General features: G+C 44.0%; 2 protein-coding genes across 5 annotated transcripts in view; both read left to right on the top strand.

Moving 5' to 3' along the window:
* The first annotated feature begins 1,908 nt into the window (after positions 1 to 1,908).
* mrpl32 (mitochondrial ribosomal protein L32) overlaps positions 1,909 to 23,696 on the top strand; it is a 133,402-nt gene continuing 111,614 nt past the window's right edge. Inside the window, exon 1 of the mRNA XM_083988863.1 lies at positions 1,909 to 1,913. The gene's annotated coding sequence lies outside the window, so the exon portion shown is untranslated. The remainder of the gene's footprint in view (positions 1,914 to 23,696) is intronic.
* Positions 9,979 to 23,696, top strand: part of zhx2a (zinc fingers and homeoboxes 2a) — a 28,103-nt gene continuing 14,385 nt past the window's right edge. For 3 of the 4 annotated variants that reach the window (XR_014596067.1, XM_083990422.1, XM_083990421.1), the window contains exon 1: positions 9,979 to 10,449. The gene's annotated coding sequence lies outside the window, so the exon portion shown is untranslated. The remainder of the gene's footprint in view (positions 10,450 to 23,696) is intronic. The other variant, XM_083990423.1, reaches the window with a different exon arrangement.

Below are 23,696 nucleotides of genomic sequence, written 5' to 3'. Positions count from 1 at the left end.
TGGACTCTCACAAGGAGAGATTTGGCAGCATTTCTGTAACAGCTGGCGTCATTGAAGAATTGTTTTATCTGGCCAGGTGTTCAAAGAGTTCACAGTGACTGGTGTGTAAGTTAAGGAGAAAACCGTCAATGGTTCAAGAAAAACTTCTTGTGAACTAACAACAATCTGTTTACTACTGGAAAATAGTAAGACTTACAAATTAGTGCAACATCCAATTCGCTATGCAGTGACATCATGTAGTTTGACCAGACATATACCTGGGTTACATCTACAAAAGACATCCAGAGGCCCAGCCACAATAGTTTTTTTGTTACTGAATACGGATGTGACTCACTCCTCATTCAGAAAATTGCCCATGGACGAAGTTGACTCAGTGTTGAGAAAGCACTTTGGATCAAAGAAACCACCAATTGGCATAAAACGCTCCAGCCTGCGGATGTCGAAGGTACAGCAGAGCAGCGTGGTTCACCTTCTCGCACAGATGTCCAGCGGTTTTCACTTTGGGTTAGAGTGGGGACAGAGGCTAACCAACCGACAGTTAACAAATAGTCCTCCAGCTTTTATAGAGCTGGGGAAAGGAAACCAGAATGCCACTCAACTTCCTCCTATTGCCACACACACACACACACACATACCGAGACTCACATGCATGCCACTAAAAAGTGATGAGGAGGGGACTGACTGCGGTCGCATTTACAAGAAGACTCCACTCAGCAGTAGCCCACAGTTTCTCAGGCAGATTTGGGATGTATTATGTTTCAGTTTTGAGTAAGTGCATAATCCTAACATTCACAGATACTCTGATCTTATCAACTCCTGTCATAAATATATGTGGAATCTATGATAATACACAAGGAATAGCATCATGACTAACTGTCTTAGAGCCAGAGATTCTGTTGTGGAGGCTATGTCCAGAGACTCTGAAATATGTCAACTAAATATTTAGTGTTAAATTCTGTAGAGATAGGTACACTAGAATTCATCCAAAGAGCTCACACCTCCACAATGATCACACAATCCTCAGATATTATGATTGTACATAAGAACCATGTTGGGGGAGCTTACTGTTACCTCTTCTTACATTCTGTCCTGTACAGACACTACGGAAGTGCTGTAAGATATGATCAAGCACATTGTATCCTGAGTGGGACAGCCTGCATCAAGTGACACCAGGTAAATACCTGGACCACCATGCATGACAAGGTGTCCACTGTTAAACTGCATATATTTATCCAGAGTGGACACTTTCTATCACCACAGTAGTATAAAAGGGCTGCAGAGTATCCGTCTATATAAGCCTAGCGACCTCCTTAATGATCAGCCAAAACGGAACTTGTTACAAAACACCCAAGAGGAAACAGCATGAATCAGGTAGCCCTCCAAATCCCATACTGGACATCAAACAGTGTTCTCAGGGTTCAAACAATTTTCCCCATCAGCGACCAAATATCCATTCACCCCTGTTCCCGTCCATGATTCTGGGAAGCTGTTTAACCCGTGTCCGTGACCATGGGTCAGTCTTTCAATTAAACCAGTAAATCTGAGTGAATCAAACTGGAATAAATCCTGCTTCCCAGGTGAGTCCAATTCAAGTTGACCGGCTCAGGCTGCGGTCACAGCAGTGCCCCCATTCACTCGTTTGCTGGGTTTGGTTCACTTGGCTGTAAACGGACACCATTAGCCGGTAGGGTCGTTAAGCCACTTTATGCCAATTAACTTTCTTTAACAGGCAACACACCCAGCTGGAAGGCTCATGTTTGGGTTTTTGCAAAGGAAAAGAGAAACGGAGAGGAAGACAGTAAGGAGAACAAGATGTTCTGTTCATATTTCTTCAGTTACATCGTTTCATCTCGCATTTACCACAAAGTCTATTATTGTGTGGTGCTGGCATACTAATTAGAGGCCGACAAGACCATCTTTTAGTGCAGAGGTTACCGCAGTTAGTGCTGTGGTGTACATGAGACAGACATAGGGAGTGAAAGGAGGGATGGGGAAATGAGAGGGAACAGAAACGGAAGGTCAGGTAAGGTGAGATTGAAAAGTTGAAATGAGCTAGGGAGGAGTGGGAAAGAAAGAGGGAAGGTAGCGAGGCGCAGAACTGTGGTGTTTTCATTTTGTATCCCAAGGCAGTTTGGAAAATTTTCACTCTTTTCTGAATCCTGACATCGCTATAGGCTGCCTAAATGCGCAGTGCATTTTTCATTCAGTATCTAGAGGACTGGGGAAATTGAAAAGCAAATTGAAGCAGGTTTGGGGCAAGCAGAGGTAATGCAGATGGTACTTTTAGATGTGTCTGTTACACTGGGTGCAGTATTTTCTTTCCTCCTGTGGAGCGGCATCACCAAAATAGGATGTGAAAGTTGAAACTGTAAAATAGACCCAAGACATCTGTAATCAGGAACCAAAGCGATAACACAGACAAACAGATAAAGGAGGAATAACTGTTTGGCTTTCAAATTACAGAGTGGAGAGGAAGACAGAGAGAGGGAAACACATAAATGAGTCAGTGAGAAATGTATATGAAAACAGTAAGAAAGAGAGATGCTGTGGTGATGTAGTATTCCTGAGGAGATTATAGCCTTATTCCTAAATCCTGCAATAAAAACTTAATCTAAACTATTTACTGAATGTATGCACAGCACTGTTTACAAGCCTCGTTTTAATTCTACTGCTGCGTACATGTTGAGTTCCTCCCATACAATCAAGAAACACTACATACACAGAAATCAAAGGGGAAACATATCCTGTAAATAACCAGCACATTGCAGCGGATTATGCGACGTTGGTCTTGTGTACTTTGATTACAGGCCAACAGCCTGAGTTTGTCATGCATATGTAAACGAGGCAGATACACAATGGAAAACCAAGGAAGAGTTGAATTATATGACTGGATACAGGAAACAAAATATCAGTGACAAAGTGGATCGTTGCACAACACAAATACACCCACTGTGATCTGATCTAACACAATGGTTTTTAACCAATGACTGTTTTTTGTCAGGCATCCCCATACTGCTGCATTGAATAAGCCACAAAGAGAGCATTGTTGCTGTGTGCAGGTTGTTTTCCTCCTGTACTCGGACCCATACTGAGGTAAACTTTGCTTATAAAGCCTGCCTGCTGCAGTTGCTCCCGCTTACTTCTTATTTTCAACTCTCCTTGCCAGCTCTACCGCTGTGATGGTAGTACTGGCAACCACGTGTTGTCCCCTCTGTCACAGCGAGACACAATCGTAGGCTGTCAGTACGGTCCAGTGTTTGTCAAGTGGCCAAATATTGTTTTAAAACCCTCTCCACTAGCTATATTTCTACATCTGATGTAGTGAAGCTCTAGAGATGCAGGCTCTCGATTCATAACATGCAGTATCTTAAGACATACAGTACAAGGCAGAGATCTTCATGACAAGGCCTACATTATATGGTCACAGGCAGGGCGGTTGCATAGGGAAGAAAGGTGATGACAATTCAAGGGGGCCACAGCCCAGTAGAGCATGTACACTTTTTTTTCTTACATGTACTGTAACTGCCCACACCTCATAGCAAATAGGGTATTTTTACCAGTCTTTCCACTTTGACGCCCCTTTCTCTCCAGCTTCTCACAACCTTCTTCTTTTCTCTGCTTATCCCTCTCTGCCCAGTAATTTTGATCTCCCCACCTCATCTCAATATCTTAATTTCTATCCCCTCAACCTACTTGCTTCCCCTCTCTCTCCACTCCAACTTACATCCACTCCTCTTAAACTTTGCCTCCACTATCTGTCTCTCAGCTTTCCTTTTTCACTCTCCCTCTCTTACTTGAAGCCATATGGTGTAATTGTAACCATGTGTGTGTCTGATGATTACAGTGGTAGCTCTGTCAGGCTCTTGAGAAACTTTACTACAACACGTAGAGGTGCCAATGGCAGACACACATGTTCAAACAAACACTTGCATCATGCCAGTGATGACTCCAGACAAAGGACGCACATTTCAAACACAAAGAGGAAGCAAATCCAAAGTATCTCCTCCCAGTCCATGTCATTGCGGTCATATCATCTGTTTTTCAAGTGACAATTCATAGACCACAAGGATTAGTGTTTCACAGAAATGGAGATGGGGTGATGAATCACTGGATAAATGGCCCTCTTCCTCTTTTCATTTGCCCTGGGAAAACACAATATTTTATAATATTTTTTCTTTGTCCATTGTGCTTGGTAAATTACAAATAATGTTGGTTTTGTCTTGCAAACAAATGAATTAGGCTACATTTGAAATCAAAGAAAGTTGAGAGGCAGAGAGGTAGGAAGGGGGAAAAGGAAGAGCAGTGATCTGGTTTCTACATACAAGTACAATGACTTATTGGATCTTCAGACTGACATACAGTGGGTTTTTTCATCACTGTAATAGGAGGTGGTTTTCTTCAAAAACACATTTGTAATTGTCTATTTTATCACATCATATGGAATTGTTTCACAACCCAGTGAAACAATCAGGGAACTGTAGTCTACAGTACAGTGATGAGCCAAACACTTTAGTGTTGGATTCAGGCTCCAAACTGAGCCAACAAAATAATTTTCAGGATCGTATAAAAAGCAGAACCGCTCTGTAAAACAGCTTCACTTCACTACATGGCATGGTTGTCTTCTGTTCAACTGGCCCTCAGCGATTCAGTGTATTTACTAAATCTACCAGCACAGTGAACTTAATTGACCTCACAAACAGTCCTCTCCTGTGACTGAGAAAGGATTTGTGCATGTAGTGTTTGCCAAAGTATAGTCTGCTCCACTGTCCTACTCAGCTCTTCATCCTGTTTGGTTTCCAGCACTTCAAGAACATCGTGGGAGCACAGCTGTGGCAGGATGGTCACCATGCCACCCCTTCCTCCTCCTATATACTCTTGTGACACCTACATAGGCCTTAATATGAAAGTCGCAATCATTTCATCTTCTTCTCTCTTTGCTTATGATTTTCAGTTTGTTGCTCTTTGCTCCTCCTCTGCATTTGATCCATCATGGTTGTATCATCAGCTATGACACCAGCTGTGTCATGGCTGAACCTGAGCGTGGGAAGGGAAGTCAGTTTGAGGTTACAGTAGTGATAACAGGATTTCTAAACCCCCACTGGATGATCTGTCTGTGAATGCATCGTTACCAAACAGCTTCTTGATTACATTCCAGCTGTCTGGTGTCTGAATGGGCCAAAACTGTTCGCCGGGGAAGTACATGCACAACCTAGCCGACACGCACACACCCACACATGCACACAAATAAGCACATAAAGGCAAACTAACTTGCCAGGTCATTGGAAGCACAGCAGTCCCATTACACAGGGCTATCAACTGCTAAACAAGGCAACAATAAAATTCAACAGGCTAATTGAAATTGATCATTTGTTAAACCTCATCCCCTTTAGTTAGGCTACTGCTGCTACACTTGTTAGGCTTTGCCCTTTTACCCCATACGCAGCTTACAATAACTGTCTCCTTGGATGACCTTTTAGTTTAAAGGGATAGTGGCCCATTGCCATAATCACTATGGTCATAGCAGTAGGTTCGTTACCTTTATGTGTCGGTGCAAGCTATTTTTAGAACCGCCGAGCGCAGCCACGAGCTGCTCAGAGCTACACTACGGAGGCTAATGGGATTTCTTGGTTTCCCTCATCAAACTCATCAAACTCATCAAATACACAATCCAACAACTCCAAAACGCTCTCGTGGACAAGTTGTGGGCCTGCACATTCACCATGCTATGAGATAATAACGGACAATTACGAGACAGAGTTGTTTTCTAGGTAAATACAGCGACTGCATGCTGAAAAACTGTCCCTGAAGGCAACGCACATCAGCGGTTTTGCATGAATTTACCTCTAAAACAACTCTGTCTCGTAACGTTCCGTTATTATCTCAGCGTGGTGAATGTGCAGGTCACAACTTGTCCGTGAGAGCGTTTTGGAGTTTTTGGATTGTATTTGATGAGGGAAACCAAGAAATCCCATTAGCCTCCGTAGCATAGCTCTGAGCAGCTCGCCGCTTGGCTCGGCAGTTCTAAAAATAGCTCGCACCGACAAATAAAGGTAACAAACCTACTGCTATGACTATTAGCAATTATGGCAATGGGCCAATTTGCCAAAAATGTTGAACTGCCCCTTTAAATTGTTTAGGTTTCCAACTGATTCCCTGGGCAAAAAGTCAATATGCTAGCACTGTTAATGTACACTTAGCCTAATAAAAGTTATGGCTAGATACATCTAAAATTCAACTACTATTTCACTGAAACATACTGTTTGGTTTGGAAATTCAGCTGCTGAGACTGTCTTAAGTGACTGATAAACTATGGTAGCCTAAATAGTAACTGTTAGCTCTAATGTTATGCCTAGCCCTAACCTTGTAAACTGTAAACTAACTGAAGATAAAGTAAACACTATTAACAAGGTGCTTATGCTTGAGTAGGTACAGCAGAATTTGGGTTTTGGTGTTTTGGTTAAAAAAAAAAAGAAAAAACATTCTTTGTGTACCAAATATTTACAGTAGCCTATCTCTGTCCACTTTGGCATGTTGAGAAATCCAAAACATGACCGATGTGTCAAGTGTCTTGTTGGAGAGGGTTTTTGTTTGTTTGTTAGTGTGACCAAAAGTCCTCTTTTGCCCGACATGTCCATTTTTTAAGTCCTGTCCGGTTTTCATTGTTTTTTCATTGCGTTTTAAGTAATTCCCGGGAGGCTGCCTCTGCATGTGCGGTTCTACGATGCGCAGATGGAGCAGACATCGGAGCAGCGTTGTTCCGTGTTTAGAAAATGCCAAAGCGTGTAAAGTGTAGCTTTAGAACAGCCACTTTTTGTTAATAGGCCTACGTGACAGACATGTTCATCAGTGATCTGTTGACCACTCGTGATTGTTTAGTAACTACTAAACTTTCTTTCTGACCACACACTGATGCTTTAACTGTTAATAAACGATTGTGACATGAGTCATTTCTAATTTAATTTACCTGCTTTGATTCTCTCTCCCTCTTTCCTCCCCTCCCTTTCCCACCCCCTCATGTGTCCAGCTCCTTTTATCACTCAACTCTTTAACTCTTCCGTTACTCCAGCAATTTTAATCCTGTCAACAGTTCATCATGTTGCAAAGTCCTGAATAAAATGAACTTGTCATGTATTTTATTTAAAAAATCATGATGGCAGAATTACACACTATTTTGTCTAAGATATAATTGATAGGCACCTTCAGTAGCTGCAGTTGTAGGCCTAGTCTGTCCCAAAAGATGATAAAAGTAAGTAAATGTATTAATAAAAGTGCTGAAAGTACTTCCATACATGCACATTTAACATAAAAAACCAGTTAGGTTCAGTCCTATCCTGGGATTTAGAAAGTAAGGATAGGCCTTATGGTACAGCCATCTGGCACCATCTAGTGATCCTTTATTTCAATCACATGTTGTCCTCAGAAGAGGTCACACTCCTCTGATCTTGATTCACAACATACCGTGACAACAACAACAATGTGTAGATTATATATATTTTCCCTCCTTTTTCCTCAGGAGAAAAGACGTAATCTATGCTGTTAGCTGGTAAAGCAACACAAACCCATGTGGCAGTGGAGTCTGTGATCATCTGAGTGTATTTTTATCTGTCAGGGAGGATAAGGTTGTAAAATTGGTTCCAGAGTGACCAAAAACCCATTTTTCAAAGAGAGATTAAACATTTAAAAAGTCACTAAATAATAGCTATACACAAAAATATTAAAATTATCTGTAGGTCATTGTCATAAAGGACTTTACAGTAGTTGCATTAATGTGAACTTGAACCACATTTCACAATATCACTGGCTGTTTGATGTGTTTTGATCAGTCAGTAATAGTAAAATCTATAGTGCAATCTGTTATTATATATTTAGGCTATAATAATATCATAATAAAATAGGGATGAAAGCTTGGGAAATTGCCACAACTCGATCTACAGGACAGTCTGCTATGAGAAATAGAGAAATCATAATCATGTAATAATTGCTGCTTTTATATAAAAGCCATTCAAGATCTACTTGTTTTCTTTGAATGGTACTGACCAAACGAGTTATACCAGTCATATATGAGATATACAGTAAATCATAGTCAAAGACAAGGAGTGCCCAGTCAAATGACAGTTATTCTACTGTATGACTCAGTGTTAATACTAATAAAACCGAGCAGGCTTGAGTCTTAATATCATACAAGTAGTAGGTCAAATGCATTTAAGCCTGGGACCATTTACAAGTTATCTTTTGACACACACAAAGCCAATGCAGTGATTTATGGGATGGCGATCTGTGTTTTACTGTGGTGGGCGATGGGAAGACTCTTGAAGCAGGATTTGAGACAAGCTGCTGCAAGATCTGTTACGACACCATTGCAATAGTGAAAATTAATGCATAAACAGGTTTTCTCTGTGTCCTGTTTTTAAGGTGGTAGTAGGCTGATTTTGTAATACAGTAAGTTTTTATGTGGCAATTTAGGTCAGTCTCACAAAAGCAAGATTTCTGCTTTGAGTGGTAGAGTTCAGTTTTTTCTGTGTTCAGTTGTAAAAAAGAAAAAGACAGTCTCTTTATGTAATGTAGCACTCAACTGACTTTATGTTTACATAATGATATATATAGCAATAAATTACTGACACTGATATTCACAGAAACAGGCTGAATAATACTTTTTAAGGTGAACTGCATCATAATGTCACTGGCACCAAATCCTAGTTTTAGTCCCACATCCTCAATATTTGAGTCATCTCAACAATTATGGTTAGTTTTATGAACTGAGTTATGATATTTGAAAGATGTTGGTGTTTACCAGATATTAAAAGACTGACTTGTATTATGGGAAATGAAGCATATGTGTTCACTTAACTTTATGGAAAAATTACTGGAATATGTCTTTAAGAAAAGAAAAGAGTCATGCTTTGTGCTTTCCTCATCTCATATCCTGAAAAAAATAATCTGAGGACAGTTCAGGCCACATGTGAGCAAACCTCTGCCCTGCTGCAGTGTCTCTAACTACGGTGGCCCTGAGAGCTCAACATACTGCAGCTGAAGAAAACAAACATGCTACAAATTCAGAAAACAATCTAATCAGTTTAACAGCGCAAAAACTCACAACAGAAGTGTTTCAGGGGGGAAAAAGTGAGGGACCTGGCGACTGACTGAGGCTAAGCTAATAACACATATACAGCTGAATCATAATAATAAACTCTTAAAACCTAATAATCTCCTAAAACCTTATTTTCAAACACTAGCCTACTAACAAGGAGCTGACTTCAGAACTTCTAAGGTCAAGAAGCGTTGAACAAAAGTGTGCGCCATTTCACTTTTGTGAGTCCCTGGGAAACACTTCTACTGTGTTGTGAGTTTTTGCAGCGTATGTTGTTTTTGTGCAGTTGAATTTTTTACCATGTTAATGTCTTTGCGTGTGTTTTCTGAATGCTGGGAGGGAATTAAGGGTTGCTCGCTGCAGTATACCCTATGTAGGCCTATAGTAGCCTACTCATTATAAACATGCAGCTACATGGCAGATGTGGCACATGCTCAGGCCAAGGGCAGAATCAGTTCTCCAGTGGATCCAGAGGAGGTCACTGTTGTGTGTGAGTGTGTGTGTGCGTGTGTGTGTGAGCGGCCTATGTCATCTCAGCTTCACTAACACTGACTGTGAGTATCAGCTGACCTCAGACTAACCTCTGTGGATCCAGATGTGCATGTGTTTTTTCTCTATTGTGGTGAAGGGCAGGAGGTGTGTGTGTGTGTGTTGTCTCCTCTCCTTACTGCATGGGACCCAAATACAGCTTCCACTTGAAAAAAGCACTGCAGCAGCTCCACACCTTCCCTCTAACACACACATGCAGAGAGAGAGAGAGAAAGAGAGGGAGAGAGAGTGAGAGGTGGGCGGGGTGACGGAAGGAGGAGGGTGGGGTTTCTGAGGTTGAACACACGCCCCCACCCTCTCTGATACTTTAATATTCAATTAGCTCCGACCAGAGAGAGGCAGCAGTCATCAGCACAGGAGAAACTTGACGGCTCCAAGACGTAGCCTAGTAGTCCATTCATTTTTCAGCAGCAGCAGCAGCAGCAGCAGCAGCAGCCATGCTCCTCCATGCAGCCCGCGGCTCTCCTGCTGCTGCCTCCCCGCACAGTGTCACTCCCCTTCGGCCAGCCGCTCAACTTTTCCCCCGCTCTCTTCTGACAACACCATGGACCCGCTGCTGCTGCTGTGGACGGACACCGGCGCCCCGGTACGGCATGCAAATACGTACTCTGACGTCGGCGATCATGTGGCTTTTGGCGTAGATCCTCCTTGTGATCGCCAGTTTTTTTTTTTCTTTCCTGTCGCCTGTTGTCTGCTCGGTTATTGGGCCGCGGCGAGACTGTTTAAAAGAGACGGGGCTCTTGCAGTCGGTTCGCGGGGGCTTCAGGGACCGAACCGCACTACCTGAGCATCGCGCCAAAAACGGTGGGCAGGTAAGAAATGGAGAAACTGTTTCCCTCTCTCTCTCTCTCTGCGTGTGTGTGTCTGTGTGTGCGTGTGTGTTTCATACGTCTCGCCGTGAAAAGTCCCCCCTAAGTTTTTTCTTAAAAACAACACGCATGCAGTTGTTTGTTTGCCTCCCAAACACCCCCACGCCTCTGTATAAATATTTTAACTTGTCTCGCCGCGTGAACTTTGCCTGCCCCCTCCGTGTTTAGTGTAGTATACACCTGCGGACTGAGACTAGTATGTTATCCGCCAAGTAAGTTAGTTGTTAATTGGACGTTTTCGCCCACGTTTTTTGTTTGTTTTTTCCCCCTAAGTTTCACTTTGGTAGCTACGCGGCGGTGAAGGCAAGAGAGCAGGCAGAGGAGAGGAGACATCGTGTCTACTTTTCCTCCCTCTCTCCCTCCTCCTCCTCCTCCCCGTTTCGACATAACCAGCAAAACATGGCCGTCCTTTGCCGACATGTTGTTACGTCGATGGCGAGAGAGAGAGAGAGAGAGAGAGAGAGAGGGGGGGAACATTTGGGGGGAGAGTGTTTTTCTGCGCCCCCTCCGTCACAGCTCGGGCTGGCCCGGTGGACTATACCCTCCTCCGGCTCCGCGGCGTCGTTGCGCCGGTGTGGCCGTAGCTGCTGCTCACATTGAAGCGGTACCTACCGAGGTTATATGGGAGCGCAACTTTCCGAGTCCGACGTTGTTTATAGACTTTGATTTGTGACGACTTGTGTGATGTAGGCGTAACGTTACCCCTGGTGATGCCTCCTCCTCCTTCTCCTCCTCCACCTCCTCCTCGGAGACCACGGCTCCTGCTGCAAGGCAAGGCAAGGCAGACAACACGGTCAGACCCACGGTGCTGTAGTAGCACAGGTGCCCTCCTCCTCCTCCTCCTGCTGCTCCTGCTGCAGTGACAGGGCTGTAGGAGCAGGAGGAGGAGGCCTGTGGCTGCTGGACGTGGTTCATTTTATTACACACAATATCAACTTTGGCTGTGAACTCAGTGCTCCACACTGTAGCCAGCCAGCCTGTGTGTGTCTCTCGGTGTGTGTGCAGCAGCTCTCCTCACACTCAGTCTTCACCGAGGGGGGAACATGTGTCCTCAGTGCACCCTTATAAAAATGTATGGCATGGAGTCAGTGGTTTTGTTTATTTCATGGTATTGTACAGGCTGTATCTTGTCCTGTACTGCAAAAACATAACATTTGTGAAGTCACTGCCTGGGAAGAGAACATAAACAAATGTCACAACCTGTAATTACAAACACCTTAATAGTCCAATGCTCTAGTGCTTCAGTTGCCTCTGCTGCCAAAACACAGCCCAGCGTATAGCTACTGTATCACCTCTTACCCAGTTTTCTAGTTAGTCGTGACTCGTGTCATTGTACAGTTAATCATATATATACCGTATCTGTATGAACTTTAAATGACATGGTTTCATAATAACAAAGTCAGCATGAACTCACTGACTTTGCATTAAGGTGGTGCTGTCCTCGTGTGAACCCGTCAGACTGTTTAAGCCTTACGTCATTTGTCTTGTTGCTTTTTTTGGGGCTTTGGCACAGTTTCAACAACACATACAGGATACTTCAGTATCCAGACGCAGATGTGCAATAGTACAGACTGGCACTAGTGATGCTGTCATTTTCCTCATTAAGCTATAGTTTGAACCAGTCCTAATGGATAAATACAGTTAACTTGTATATGTTGTCATAAAATGGGAGATTTCTCCTCATCAGTTGCATTGATTCTTTCAGTTTTTGGTTCTCTGTTCAACACTGGTGTATTGCATTTAAAAATAATTATAATGAATTCAAATCAGTGCAGTGTACAGATTTTATATTGGTACTTAATACTGGTAAGCACCAAAGCTGAGGTACAGGGAGAGGAGGAGAGCTTGGATCAAATTGCCATAAATCTGATGTTTATTGATGTTTAGTGACACTGTGTACATTGGTTTGATCTGAGGCAGATATAAACAAGATACACATAAGCATCAGTGAGGATGATGATGGTGATGATAATAATAACTTCAAACACCTGACTATGACATTTCCAAGAACGGCAACGCTCGGGGACAGTAACGCCAGCTGGCTCCCAGTACCAGTTACAATTAGATATTGACTCTATCAGTGTGGAGGCTGAGATTAAAGAAACAGCTTATATGTAACATAGAGTAGCGCTGGTTGTGATAAAACAGCGCCTGACGCCCAATAATTCAGTGCACCTGTTCACCAGTGACCTCTGACAGACCTACTACATTCAGGCCCTACAGGTGGGCCGGTTAATTGAAAAGCATTCTGCGGGCCGAGTGTACGCCGCCGCCGCCACCCGATGAAATACCTCATTCATTAGACGCTTTTCTCTCAGAGCTGGGGGTGACCTATTATGTTGTATTTCTAAACATCCTCTGATCAACAGTCCCACCCCTCGCCACCAAAAGATGCAAGTGGTTTTGATCACAGCGCAGTTAACCCCTCCTGTCATACCCGTTACCAGCAATTCCTCTGGGTATAAACTTGGCTTCGCTCACTAAGCCACGCACCCTTGCTCTTTTCCATGTGAAGAGAAATTTGGCTCATGTTTTGTTCTTCACATGGTTTCCGCTTGTGATCTGCCAAATCAGAGATAATGTTATGTAATTTGGAATGACAGCCGGCTCAGTTTTATTGGGGGCTGAACACTCAAAGGGTTTCTTTTGATAAAAGTAAACCGTCACGTTTCAAATCACAGACACACACACACACATATGCAGTTGCCGAGTGTGTTTTGTAGCCAAGCGTTTTCTTGCAGAATAATGACGGGAACACGGCTGTAAAAAGAAAAAGGAGAAAAAAAAGGTGTTATGTATGATTGTCTGCAATTAGAAATGAAAAGCCGTTATTTATTTTTTAGCAGTATGAATGTTTTTGTTGTAGAACGAAGTCCCTAATGTTGTGTAGTGTAGGGCAACATCAGTGAATTGTTTTTTACAGTTCGACTGAGATTAAGTCTAAATATAATTTTTGTGGGTGAAATGTTATTATTAGTATTGCTGAAGGGATTAGAGGAATGCACAGATGTCACCGTCCTACCTTGTTGTCCATAACATCGGTGATTGTCCTGTCATCACTACACTGTCACAGCATCAGGAGAGAGAGCCTGAAACGATGTTGCTTTATTTACACTAAAACGTTCAGTAGCTATTTTTTTTTTTTCTGTTAAAATAAATTTTCCCTCCTTCTTCAATTGCCATTTTTTCTCCACCCCCCCCCCCCAGCCTTGCACAACCATGCAGTGTTTCTCAATGTACTGTGACCTCTGATAATGTCACAGCCGAAACATCCAGCTGTGAGGTGATCCACACTGTTTTGTTCCTAGCGGCGTCGATTCGTTTACTGTAGCCAGATGGTGGAAAATGAACAAGACTCAGTCTGTCACATTCATTTAAATAGAAAAACACTTGAGCCTCAAGAATTGGTGTCAAATTATGAGACAGAAAATGAATGAAGATCTCTGTATTTAGATGGATTTTCTTAGACAAACTGAGCATGATGCTCTCCGAAAACCAAAGCCAAAGGTGTGTTTTAGAAACATTAATGTCACGTTTGATGGATTTTGTTTTCCAAACATCAAACTACATGTAACATCAAAAGCAGTTTTCTGCGTCAAAGACCATTACATACCGTGTAACGGAGAAGAACGTGCAGGATCGTCCAACAGTATCAATCATAAATGACACGTGAGGGCTAATTGTTGTCAGTTGTCTTAGCACCAGATGTTGCATGTGTCAATCATTCTAACAAAGGCTGTTGCAACTTATCTTGGGCAAATGATTGACAGCAAAACACATTTACTGAGAAATGTTTGCTTTTGATGAATGAATTTGGGCAGGTGGCAGGTATGTGTGTGTGTGTGATTATGTGTGTTGCTGATATTGTAGCTCATAAGTGCTGATAGTTTTGTTAAAGTGCAAGTTACATCTTTACAGACTGACAGGACAAGCTGCTGCTGTAAAGACCCGGCTTGATGTGATTAAAATGTGAATTTGATGAATGGGTAACAGACTTTGATTATTGTAGTCTGTCTGCTAGCATTAGCTAACCCAGCACTGACCAACAACTATATACTGCAGCTAGAAAACAGACTCATCTGAGGTTTTTGTGAGCTGCAGAAGTTAGGTGCAGCATCACGGTCTGGCAAAAAAATAAATGGAGCTTATAAAATATCAAAAATCTCATGGCATTAACAGTATTTTATCCTTTATTTTAATAGGTTTTGTAATGGAGTGACAGGATATTGTTTTGTTTTTCTTGCGCTCACAATTTGTTCAGGCTTTGAGTACAGAAGCAGAGTAACCAGCATGTAAAACAAAAGCATCACTACTTTATTGGTTCCTGTGTACGTGTTTGTCTGTTTTGAGCTCACACTTATTTATTCCATGATACACGGCTGTTATTTTTAGGGCCGTGCTGCTAGCAGGCCAGTGGTGAGTTTCAGCAGCACGTTTTTTTTTTTTTTTTTTTTGTGTGTGTGTGTTTTTCACATTCATCAGGAACCTCAAGCAGTGCATCATCTCAGTTCCACATCCAGTCCTGAGCTGTACAATACAATGTGTATAATGGCTGTCCATTCTCCTTGGTGAAACACTGGAGTGAGTCATCGTGGGTTGGAGGATGGAGGTTGTTGTTGTCATCGCGGCCCGTCGTGCTCAGCTTGACTCTGATGACATCACCAACATTTACGCTGTGCTTTGTTTTCCACTGTTTTTTTTTCGGTTCCGGTCCTTCTCTCCGATGCGCTTCTGCCGGGCCTCGTCTCAGATGTGTTGTTGGGTGACTAAGGCAATCGCAGAGATGAGCTCATCACCTGTAGGTGGGGCTGAGAGGGAAAGAGCGTGATGCAGGGGAAGGAGACAAATTGGAGAGGCAGAGGAGTTACATGGGGACAGACTTGAGAGGGAACATCACATCAACACTGTAGAGTTCATGTGATGTTTGAGAGAGAACAGGCAAGAGAGGGAGGAAGTAATAAATTTAAGTGGACTACAGGCCCTCATGCATCTTGAGCTGTAAAAGCTATTTTTCATGTTGCCGTGTTAAAGTTTTCTTCCGGAAGCCATCAGTTTGCTCGATCAGGGCCTCCTCCGCCATAGCTCTTGAAATATTTCAAGCTAAAGCACGCAGAAAGAGCATGCACGTTCTCATATGTGATGGTGTTATATGTCCACCAAGGCAAACATGGACCACGCCGATGCGCTATGCTATGGTGTCACAATTTCAACATTCTTGGAACGCTCATCGGAAAGAAAAACATCACATAAAGAACCGCAGGTACGGCTGCGGTGCTTAACGTGTCGGAAATTTAACTGGACCAAAGGTGTCGCAGAAGAAAACCCGGTGACACTGAGCGAGCCGAGGAGTGACAAAGACAAGAAACAAGACACTCGAGTCAGAATGTGACGGAGAAACAAGAGACGACCTCGCAGTGAGAGGTTGCAAGTGTGTGTGTGTGTGAGGAGGAGAAGGAGCAGATACACCAGGCTCCATGATTAGTATCTTCTATCAGTCAATTTGCAAGCTGTGTGTTTCAGTAAAGACTTTACTGCATCGTTGCTGCATTAATTGTTATTTAAGTCTATGAGTGCACAGCAGTTTATACAGCAACGTGTTTCTGCATGTGTAAGCATGTATTAAACACAGTGGCTTATTTGCTGTAGCCACTGCAGTCTCTTATAACTTGAAACTTCTTTCTGCAGTTGGCAAAAAACACCACCAAACAACAAAAAGTTAGCTTTATACACGATGCACACAATCAGTGCATGTCATTTAGGTCATTCATGCCTGCATGGGTGTAGAGTAGCTCCCCCTCTCACATCCCAGTGTCCTCCAGATTTCAAGTTTGGGAGGAAAGGGGGAAGGAGAAGAAAAAAAAAACGCAGAGGGGAAATGGAGAGAGCTTACTAAAAGGCCTTCTGCACTGCACCACGTCAGCCAGTGGCACAGCTCAGACACGCCCCTCTTGCCAATACGAGGCCAATGGGGAGAGGCCGGAGACAATCCACAAGCCACACCCACTGCAGAAGGCTTTGAGATTGACAGGTGGGAAATCTGGCCGCACAGTAGCACTGAGTGTTCACTGAGACTCTCAAACACTGAGTAAAGATCTCCAAAGTCTCCAGGTGCTCTCGTTTGGATTCAACAGCACAGTCAACGCCACTTTAGATCTCTCTCTCTCCTTCTCATGCATTCACCGCCACACTGTATATAACCGTTTTAATTTTATTTCCTCTTAGTGTTTCGTAACATTGCAGATATCATTTGTTGTGGTATGCTGTTGGGGTATTGTGGTCCCTTGCCATTGTTGACCTATTTTGCAGGTTGATTGTTAAGTGCAAGACGCCTCATGTCCTTTTCTAGCTGTGTCCCACAATGCAATTATTGCAACTATAAACTCATACTTTACCTCTGCCAAACAACAAGGAAGGCAACAACAACAAAAAAAGTACAAAAACAATTTTAGCCGTGTTTTTTTTCCAGCTTCTACCAGTTGACATTGTGAAGTACAAGGATTCGGTGGGAGGGTAATGTGCTGTTATCAGTGTGACTGTCTGTATGTGCGCAAGGCCACGAGGGAGAGTGAAGGAGAGGAGCATGAAGCCGAACAGAGGTTGGGGGGGGGGGAGTGCAAATAGGACAGCAAAACCAAGTGAAAAGGGGGGGTTATTATCACGAAAGCCACATAAAAAATGTTTCAAGAGGGATACTTTACCTCTGGATTACTCCCATTTGCTGTAATGAAACCCTGCCCCGCACCCCCATCTGCTTTTCATCGCCTCTCGCGGCCCCTGGAATCAAGTGAATGCTCACTGACGTGTTGGGCCTTCGTCATCGCCGGGGTCACATTGGGGGAGTGTGGAGGAGGGGGGTGGGGACCGCAGCGGGCCGCGAACTGAACTCAAACGACCCTAGATGTTCCATGACAGGATGGTTAGTTAGATGTGGATACTCGTTGGGTGCTGATGTTCAACAGAGAAAGCTAGAGGGGAGTCCAATCATGAGGTGGTTAAAGGACAGCTGACTTTAAAGTAGAGATGCACCGATCCAATAACCCGGATTGGATATTGGCTCCGATATCGACTAATTAGCTGGATTGGATATCGGATGAATGAGGCCGATCCAGCATTCCCATCCAGTCATTTCTTTTTTTTATTAATATCATACACAGCAAGACAGTTACAGCGATCTATAGTGTTATTTATTTCTTTTTGCTGCTAATGTACACTGTTATTTGTTAATAAATAATATTAAGTACATTCATATCTGTGTTAATTTGTTCCCTTTTATTTAACAAGGCTAAATGTCAAGCCTGATGCCTTCACTCACATGGCAAGGTATACGGTTCATTCATTCAACAGTAGTATCGGCCGATACGCTCAGCCCAGGTATCGGTATTGGATTGAATCGTAAAAAACTGGATCGGTGCGTGACGCTGTCTTGTTTATAATCTTAATAAGACTGCTAGAGTTTGTTTCTCACCTCCTGATTGTGTCTAACGCTGTAGGTTTTGCCAGCGTGTGCCGATCTGGGTGTAATGTGTCAACCACTAAACTAAAGTTGAGCTGGATTTCAAGCATCTCTGCTGCCGTGACACTGATTGACCTCCTCTGGGTTTTCTGCTCCTGGATGCAAGCACACACACACACACTCACAAAACGCTTCCCGTTGGTTACAGTGTTACCATAGTAACACAACCATCAGCCGCAGAGTGGGTGACACTTGGATATTTTTATAGCTTGCCCTTTGTGTATGTGACGGTGCGCCTGTGCGTGTGTGTGTTAAGTGGGGATACAGGTCTGGCAATGTGACAGTAGTGTGTGCAGTGTGTGTGTGTGTTCGGAGTTACGCGAACCGCATTAAACAGGAGAGCGCATCTTGGCTCTAATGCAGCGTAGCCCTGTTTGACAGTGTTTCCATCACACTGTATATAGGCCACTGTGTCTCCTCGGTGTCTGTGCACTGCATAAGGACACGGCAGAGATGATAAGGCGAGTTTTCTGGGACCTCCATGTCAAAGTTTGCCAACTTGTCATAAAAGCTGATGAGTGTTGTGATACCGAGTCCCAGCAAGTTCAGAATAATGAAGGGGGGGAAAGTGCTGACGGTAAAGAAAGTGAGATTGGGCTGTACACAGTTTACAGCAGCTGAGATTTGCTGATGTGACAGAATTTAGTCAAAATTAAGAGCCAAGTATACGCTAAAATATGTTTAGTCACCCTGATATATCGGTGTACATGTCAGTAAAATAACACGTTGTAATGCCAGAGATACTCATGCATGCACCACTCTGTCTGTGCATCACTGGGACTATGCAAAAAAAGTACTGATCTGATTTGCACCAAACCTGGCGGAGGGATGACTAATGGGCCACAGAAGGAGAAGCTCGTAAAGTCTTAGAGTTTGGGGAGATCAAATGGGTTTTTTAAAAACATTTTTATCAATTTCTCAGGAGAAAATGGATTTTGATGTAAAGAATTAAAGACACGTTTATGGTGTTGAGATCTATGACTTGGCAGAAAACAATGTTTGCCCCTGGTAGAGGAATAGCGCTCAACAGAGGGCATACCGGTACTTGTTTTAAATGATTGTTGTTTATAGTCTCTTGAACGCTGTTGTTTTTTTAAAACGCCCATTGGCCGTTGGATATTTTCCCCCTATCGGTATTGCATTGGCATCAGGCTTTGGGAATCCAGTACAAGCTGGGCTGTTAGTGGCAAAACATCCCCCTTTTTTCCTCTTTCTTTTTTTTTCACCATTGATCCGCGTTTCGTCTTCATCCCAGCCCCATCCCAGAAGTGGAGCTGCTCTGTTGCTATGCAGAACATACCAAGCACTCACACACAGTGCAGCACTTTGCTTTGCTCTGGAGGAGCCCGTGATGAGATTTAAATTAAGTCTGCGACGGTCCGAAATTCTGCCTGTTCCACCCCTGCTGGGATGTATTAACGGTGGTGGTGCCCACACAACACACACACACACACACACAGTCCTCCTCACTGCAGTGGCAGACTTATGGAACAAGCAGACATGAGGGAAAACACACCCCAAACAGAGAAGCCCACCCCTGACAGCAGTGTGTTTGCCCTCCCTCTGTGCAGTGTGTTTTTTAAATATAATGTGTGATGGAGGTTCAAAGTTTTTAGTTTTTTTTTAGTTAATGTAGCAGCAAAGTGGCATCGCTGCTTCAGTCTGTGCGTGTCTACTCTGCAGCAGCATCGTGTGGTTTGCGCGCCGCTTCCCTTCCGCGTCTTGTTCTGCTTGTTATTCTAGAGCCCTGGTGTAAAACTGGCTGCTTTTGTACTTCATGCATGGCTTCAAGTGCAGGAGCCGCCGCAGAGGTTGCCATTCATATTGCCTTTTGTGCTGGTGATGACTGCATGTCTGAAAACTCTGGCGCTCAGTTGGCTGTGTCTCTCTCCGTCTACTGTGTGCATTCACTTCTCCACCCTCCTCCTCCTCCTCCTTCTCCTTCTATCTCGCTTCAGCTATACAGCGACACGGCTCCACCAGAATCTGCCGGTCCTGGACATTTGGACATTTCACAGGTTGAGTGAATCAGATCAGTCTGGTTACATACATTCGTTGTGTAATTTCACATTTTTTACTTTACATACTTTTGTCTCATAGAAAAAGAGCTGCAGCGCTTAACCTTAACCTCTGAGCTACAGGTGCCGCCGTTACCATAGTGATCCATAAGAAACACGGCTTGCTGAGAATTTCGTCACTTCACACATCAACCACTGCAAGTTTAACCGAGGTCGTACTGTATGTGTCGTCACTCCAGTTGGTGTGTTTTATGAAAGGTAGCCTATATTAACACATTACTTTTTCTAAAAGTCCAGGTTTTGGGGGATCTGAGTCTGAGACGCTGCATTTTTTTTTCCCCCCACCACTGCTTTGATAACATTAACGATACCCAGAAATAGGATCGGAGAGGAGCATGCTGCTGTGACTCATCTGTTCAGTGTCATTTGCTCCTTGCGCGATAGATACCCTTCCTATAGCAACACTATATTCCCGCTGTATTAGATCATCTCTCTGTCTCCATCCTTACAGACACGCTCAGTCGCACCGAGGGTCCGTATTGATTTCCCCCCCACGCTCTCTCTTCCAGTACGTATGCCAGCGTGTAGCCTAAACTTATTAACTGCCAGGGCTGATATGTATTTGCTGCCCGGGAGCATTAATGGTAACTTCTTCAGAAAGATGGCATCCACTAATAATACAATGAATGCACCAATCAGACAGACAGGCAGACAAGTGCAGACAGACGGGCAGGCAGGCAAGGAGCTGCCAGGCTGAGTATTCATACAAGTTTAATGAGCATCCAGACAGTGGAGAGTCTGTGGCTCCAGCACAGAGCTCACGCTGCACACAGAAGCTGAGACGCTGACTCAGACAGACACTTTAACTTTAACAGGTGGGAGACTGGCTGTTTGACCCAGGTTATGGAAACAAGTTTAATACCACCACCACAACTGATTAACATTTTTGTTTTTTTTTGAGTTTTTAAAAATGAATTTGTTTTGATAACGTCTTCCAAGAGCAGATGTCACACGGTGATCAGAAGTGAAAGTTTCCATGTGCATACAGCTCAGTTGGAAACATTAGTCTTCTGGGCACATTTCTTCTTCTTCCTGTGACGTTTTACAGCAAAACATCTCAAGGACACCAGGTTGATTACTTTCAGATGTAATTATACAAGAGATTTTGATAAAGTTGGAGTGACTGTAATACATTTAACGCCCTGGTTATTCATCCTATATATATATATACTGTAGCGGTTCTTTTCCATGATGACATTCACTGTTCCCAAGTATCCAGCCAAGGCAGCAGGAGAGCGGCCCCTCCCTCCCTCCCTCCCTCCTCCACTGAAAATGATGGAGTAGAGACTAGAAAGGAGGGGGGGGGGGGGGGGGGCTGTTGGTGCCAGTGTATCCTCACTGCTCTTCACACAGGCTTTCCTCTTTGTTTGAAGCCATCAGAGCACAAGAGTTAAACTTGCCTGCTGCAACTTCAGCTGCAGAGCTGCTACTGCTGCTGCTGCTGCTGCTGCTTGTGTTTATGTTGCGTATGATAATGCTCATTCTGAGTCAGCTTCTGCTCAAAACCGGCCCCCGAAGAGAGCAGGTTTTCTATAAATGACTCACAAGGCTGTTAGTTAATATGCAGGCTGATGTCTGATGTCGCTCGCTCACTCACTTGAAGTTCATTTTTTTGAGGAACCAGCCGCAGCAAGTTTCGATGCGATGCGATGTTATTTAAGTTCTCTGGCAGTTGTGTTCACAGCTTACTGATATGGATGTTGCATAAACGGAGTTGCTCATCCTCCCTCCCTCTACTTGCGTGGTTTTAGCACACAACAGGAGGAGGAGGTAAAAGTCCAGCAGCTACAGCTCGGCTCCGTTCGTAGTCACGTCCTGCTCTCCAGCCACTGTCGTACACACAAACCACAAAGTGTTCAGACTTCAGGCACAGAGACTTTGAAGGACAGAGCATCAGTGGGTGAGAGGGCAGAGTTTGCATCATGCGTCATCTTAATCTGTGTACAGTATACCTGAAACAGGGTTAGTAGGATAATCTGTCAGCCTGGAGCCTCGTCTTTTAACAGGGAAATCTGGAGTGTGCCACCTCTTGACTCGCTCTGATTTCCCTTGTCCTCCTCTCCCTGTGGCGGCTGCTGCTGCTGCTGCTGCTGCTGCTGCTGCTTCACTTTCCACATTGACTCTCAGTGAGTGAAGAAACCTCACAAATGCACCACACCACACCACACCACATCACATCATCCTGCAGGACAGAGGCTTTTCAACAACATGCAGCTTCTGCAACATTTTCTGTTTTTCCTCCATGTTTCTTTCTTTTTCTTTTTTCTTTCTCCCCCATTTCTCCGTCTCACCACACCCACCGACATGCAGCGAGTCCCACATGCAGCCGGGGGGTCACCCATGCACTCGCACAGTCTGTGTCGGTGACATGGCTGTAGCAGCTACTTGACTACAGCTCGACGTCCGCAGTTGCTATAGCGACACCATGGTAATGAGCCTGCATTCTAATGACGCCTCAGTGGGTTGTTTGAGGAGTTGAGATATCTCGGGACAATGAGTTTTAGTGGCGAATGACAGCCTTCAAACCTCAAAGCGAACGGCGCCGTGTGATTAATGCGTATAGCTGTTGGAGAGGACCTTTCGCCTGATTACAAACTGCAGCCCTACTACAACGTGCTGAGCTGGCAGAAGCCCCCCCACCACCACCTCACCCCCCCAAAAAAGTCGCCCTGTTCACATAATTACTGTCGCTCCACCCTGAGTTGCAGGATTAAATATGTTCATACTGTTTGTATGTTAGGTATATATTTCTTTTGTCAGTATTTCTAAGCATCACATGTCCAATTAGTGTGGCATACGTCAGACTTTAAAGGGGACATATTATTGAAATATCACTTCTTGGAGGCTCTTTAACATATATTTGGGTGTTTGTCTTACCTTCCGGCCCCCAAAATGTGAGAATTGACAAAACAATCTGTAATGTGCAGGCTCCCTAGGTTGAAATCCACGTGCTTTTACGAGCTGTTCCCTCGGTTGTCTTACAGTGATGTAACTAGCTTTTCAAATTTGCATAACCCCACCCCTACCTGGGACCAGTAGAAGGGGCAGGGCAGGGCAGGGCAGGGCAGGGCAGGGCAGGGCAGGGCAGGGCAGGGCAGGGCAGGGCAGGGCAGGGCAGGGCAGGGCAGGGCAGGGCAGAGGTTCGTTTGCATTTAAAGAGACAGGTACTGAAACCAGCTGTTCTGAACAGGGCTGTTTTGAGAGTATGAAAAGAGCTGTGATGTTTGATCCTTGGGGTATTTTGACCACAGCATGTCACAGACATGTCTTTAAGACAACTGGGAACTATTTAAATTTGTGGAAAGGGAGGATAATATGTCTCCTTTAAGAGGACTTTTCCCTCGTCCTCTGTGCTGACTCGGTTTTCTGAAACCTCATTATGTCCTGACAGAAGAGCACCACTGCCGCATCGACTCATTTGATTTTTACTCATGTGCATATGAGTATGAAGTTTCAGCATGAGGCCTCTCCAGAATATCAAGACTTTTTCAGTCAGATAAGCGTCTCTCCCTCCTCTCATTACATTCAGTCCACCCTCCTCCGTTCGCTATCCCTCAGCTTTTCTTTTTTGCAACTGCGTCTTCTCGATGGAGGTGTCA

The sequence above is a fragment of the Trachurus trachurus genome (assembly GCF_905171665.1).
Source record: "Trachurus trachurus genome assembly, chromosome: 16".
Taxonomy (NCBI): domain Eukaryota; kingdom Metazoa; phylum Chordata; class Actinopteri; order Carangiformes; family Carangidae; genus Trachurus; species Trachurus trachurus.
Note: the sequence above shows the minus strand (reverse complement) of the source record. Positions and strands in the feature narration are given on the sequence as shown.